The sequence below is a fragment of the Balaenoptera musculus genome, chromosome X, assembly GCF_009873245.2.
Source record: "Balaenoptera musculus isolate JJ_BM4_2016_0621 chromosome X, mBalMus1.pri.v3, whole genome shotgun sequence".
NCBI classification, from domain to species: domain Eukaryota; kingdom Metazoa; phylum Chordata; class Mammalia; order Artiodactyla; family Balaenopteridae; genus Balaenoptera; species Balaenoptera musculus.
The window spans coordinates 65,690,736-65,695,229 of NC_045806.1; the positions used below are offsets into that span (position 1 = coordinate 65,690,736).

Genomic DNA, 4,494 nt, shown 5'->3' on the forward strand with positions numbered 1-4,494 from the left:
TAGTATCATGTCATCTGCAAACAATGACAGCTTTATTTCTTCTTTTCCAATTTGGATTCCTTTTATTTAATTTTCTTCTCTGATTGCTGTGGCTAGGACTTCCAAAGCCATTTTGAATAATAGTGGTGAGAGTCAACAGTCTTGTCTTTTTCCTGATCTTAGAGGAAATGCTTTTAGTTTTTCACCATTGAGAATGGTGTTTGCTGTGTGTTTGTCGTATATGGGCTTTATTATGTTGAGATATGTTCCCTATGTGCCCACTTTCTAGAGGGTTTTTGTCAGAAATGGGGGTTGAATTTTGTCAAAAGCTTTTTCTGCATCTATTGAGATGATCATATGGTTTTTATTCTTTAATTTGTTAATATGGTGTATCACATTGATTGATTTGCGTATATTGAAGAATCCTTGAATTCCTGGGATAAATTCCACTTGATCATGATGTATGATCCTTTTCATGTGTTGTTGGGTTCTTTTGCTAGTATTTTGTTCATGAGTTTTGTGTCTATGTTCATCAGTGATATTGGCTTGGAATTTTCCTTTTTGTGATATCTCTGTCTGGTTTTGGAATCAGGGTGATGGTGGCCTCATAGAATGAGCTTGGGAGTGTTCCTTCTTCTGCAATTTTTTGGAAGATTTTGAGAAGTGTAGGTGTCAGCCCTTCCCTAAATGTTTGATAGAATTCTCCTGTGAAGCCATCTGGACCTGGACTTTTGTTTGTTGGAAGATTTTTAATCACAGTTTCAATTTCATTACTTGTGATTGGTCTGTTCATATTTTCTATTTCTTCCTGGTTCAGTATTGGAAGGATGTACTTTTCAAAGAATTTGTCCATTTCTTCCAGTTTGGCCATTTTATTGACTTAAGTTGCTTGTATTAGTCTCTTATGATCCTTTGTATTTCTGCAATGTCAGTTGTAACTTCGTTTTAATTTCTAATTTTGCTGACTTGAGTTCTCTCTCTTTTTTTCTTGATGAGTCTGGTTGAAGGTTGATCAATTTGTTTTTCTTCTCAAAGAGCAAGCTTTTAGTTTCATTGATCTTTGCTATTGTTTTTTTCATTTCTATTTCATTTATTTCTGCTCTGATCTTTATGTTTTCTTTCCTTTACTAGGTTATTTTGTTGTTGTTGTTCTTTCACCATTTGCTTTAGGTGTATGGTTAGGTTGTTTATTTGAGATTTTTCTTATTTCTTGAAGCAGTATCATATTGCTATTAACTACCTTCTTAGACCTGCTTTTGTTGCATCCCATAGGTTTTTGGTCATGGTGTTTTCATTGTCATTTGTTTCCAGGTATTTTTTGATTTCCTTTTTGATTTGTTCAGTGATCTCTTGGTTAATTAGCAGCATACTGTTTAGCCTCCATGTGTTTGTGCTTTTTACATTTTTTTTCCTGTAATTGATTTCTAATCTCGTAGCGTTGTGGTCAGAAAGATGCTTGCTATGATTTAAGTTTCATTTAATTTACCGAGACTTGATTTGTGACCCAAGATGTGATCTGTCCTGGAGTATTTTCCGTGTGTACTTGAGAAGAAAGTGTATTCTGCTGCTTTTGGATAGAATGTCTTATAAATATCAATTAATTCTATCTTGTCTAATGTATCATTTAAGGCCTGTGTTTCTTTATTAATTTTCTGTCTGGATGATCTATCCATTGGTGTAAGTGGAGTGTTAAAGTCCCCCAATATTACTGTGTTACTGTTGATTTCCCCTTTTATGGTTGTTAGCATTTGCCTTATGTATTTTTGGTGCATAAATATTTATAATTTTTATATCTTCTTCTTGTATTGATTCCTTGATTATGAGTATTGCTACTCCAGCTTTCTTTTGATTTCCATTTGCATGGAATATCTCTTTCCATCCCCTCACTTACAGTCTGTATGTGTCCCGAGCTCTGAAGTGGGTGTCTTTTAGACAGCATATATACAGGTCTTGTTTTTGTATCCATTCAGCCAGTCTGTGTCATTTGTTTGGAGCATTTAATCCATTTACATTTAAGATAATTATTGATATTTATGTTCCTATTACCATTTTCTTAATTGTTTTGGGTTTGTTTTTGTAGGTGTTTTTCTTCTCTTGTGTTTCCCGCCTAGAGAAGTTCCTTTAGCGTTTGTTGAAAGTTGGTTTGGTGGTGCTGAATTCTCTTAGGTTTTGCTTGTCTGTTAAGCTTTTGATTTCTCCGTTGAATCTGAATGAGATCCTTGCTGGGTAGAGTATTCTTGGTTTTAGTTTTTTTCCCTTTCATGACTTTAAGTATATTCTGGCACTCCCTTCTTGCTTGCAGAGTTTCTGCTGAAAAATAAGCTGATAAGCTTATGGGTATTTCATTGTATATTATTTGTTGCTTTCCTCTTGCTGCTTTTAATACATTTTCTTTGTATTTAATTTTTGTTAGTTTTATTAATATGTGTCTCAGAGTGTATCTCCTTGGGTTTATCCTGCATGGTATTCTCTGTACTTCCTGGAATTGGGTGATGATTTTCTTCCCCATGTTAGGGAAGTTTTCAACTATAATCTCTTCAAATATTTTCTCAGACTCTTTCTCTTTCTCTTCTTCTTCTCAGACCCTTATAATTCGAATGTTTTTGCATTTAATGTTGTCCCAGAAGTCTCTGAGACTGTCCTCATGTCTTTCATTCTCTTTTTCTTTGTTCTGCTCCATTGCAGCTATATCCACCATTCTATCTTCCAGCTCACTTATCCATTCTTCTGCCTCAATTATTCTGCTATTTGTTCCTTCTAGTGTATTTATCATTTCAGTTATTGTGTTGTTCATCACTGATTGTTTGTTCTTTATTTCTTCTAGGCCCTTGTTAAACATTTCATGTATCTTCTCAATCTGTGCCTCTATTCTATTTCTGAGATCTTAGGTCATCTTTAGTATCATTACTGTAAATTCTTTTTCAGGTAGATTGCCTATTTCCTCTTCATTTATTTGGTCTTGTGGATTTTTACCATGCTCCTTCGTCTGCAACATATTTCTCTGTCATCTCATTTTGTCTAACTTACTGTGTTTGTGGTCTCCTTTCTGCAGGCTGCAGGGTTGTAGTTCCATTTGCTTCCATTTTCTGCCCCCTGGTGGATGATCATAAAGGGTGTCAAATGGCTTGATGGTTTTACAGTGCACACTTATATATTATGAAGTATGTCCTTAACAAATCTGATGCTTTCTTTACAGAGTTCCTTTCTTCACCTTTTCTTCAATGGATTAGCTGTTCAAGGTGGAGTGACAGGATGTCCTGAACTCAGTCCACCATATTGGTTCTTAGCTTTCTTTTCAGATGACTTCAATATCTGAAATGAACACATCAAAGTTTCATCCACACTCATCATTCCACCAGCATTATCAAACTTGCCAAAGTAATTTGGGGCTGAAAATATGGTTACCAATTATCACTTAGCAAAGATTTCATATCCATTTTCCACCACCTGATGAGCTTGACAAATCAAGTCTAAATCATGACAATTCAGAAATTTACCAGTGACAACAGCTCCAAAAGTGAAGGAAACACCACGACCATTTTCTTCCCAAACTTGCACTTCCTTGTCTGGGTCAGACCACAACAAATCACAGAGCAAACCTGACCTGTGTCAGGGACTTCAGTAGGACTCATAATTCTCCAAATCTGCTCCATAGATTGCAGGCCTGGTAACAGTCCTCCATGACAACAGAAAATCTTCTCATCCACAATGGCAGCTGTAGGCAGACAGTTGAAACAATCAGTTAAAGTCTTCCATAATTTAATATTAAACATTCTTTTGCATTAATCATAGAATCCATAAATGCAATTGACTCTAGCACAGTCATGTTTTCCTCTTAAGAGAAAGAAATTCCCTGGATATTTGATTTTATAAGCCAATAGCAAACAAATGGTTTCCAAAGACTGCTTTCCTCTGTCCACATAATCTCCTAAGAAAAGATAGTTGGCTTCTGGGGGAAAGCATCTGTATTCAAATATTCACAGCAAATCTGTATACTGTCCATGAATACCTCCACAAATTTTCAGTGGCCCTTCCAATTCCAAAATAATAGGCTGGCTGAGAAAGTTCTCCCGAGATTTGATACATAAGCCCTGAACTTCTGCTTCAGTCATCCGCACAAAATTCCTGGACAACATCCTTACACCTCTAGCAGTCTGGTGATAAGACTGTCCACCTTCAGTTCCCCATCTGCCATCTTGTTGGCACCAGATGCTCCATCCTGGGGAACAAGGGCTTCTCAGGCACGGGGGCTGTGACAACAGCTTGGCATTCCCTTATCTACGAGTCATGCAGCGTTTTGACCCCGGTTCCAACTCCTCCTTCCCCCACGCCCTCCCCCTCCCCCCTCCCCACCAAGTAGTGGAGGGCACACACACTCGAAGACACCCACGATAAAGAAAGAAAGAAGTGGAGCCTCCACAAACCAGGCCATGTCAGACCCAGCAGCCCTAAACATTCTTGTATATATCTTTTGGTACACAAATATACACAATTCTGTACATTCTATATACAATA

General features: G+C 36.9%; 1 pseudogene; it reads right to left on the minus strand.

Moving 5' to 3' along the window:
* Nucleotides 1-3,091: 3,091 nt before the first annotated feature.
* LOC118888857 lies at nt 3,092-4,174 on the minus strand (annotated as a pseudogene).
* Nucleotides 4,175-4,494: the final 320 nt, after the last annotated feature.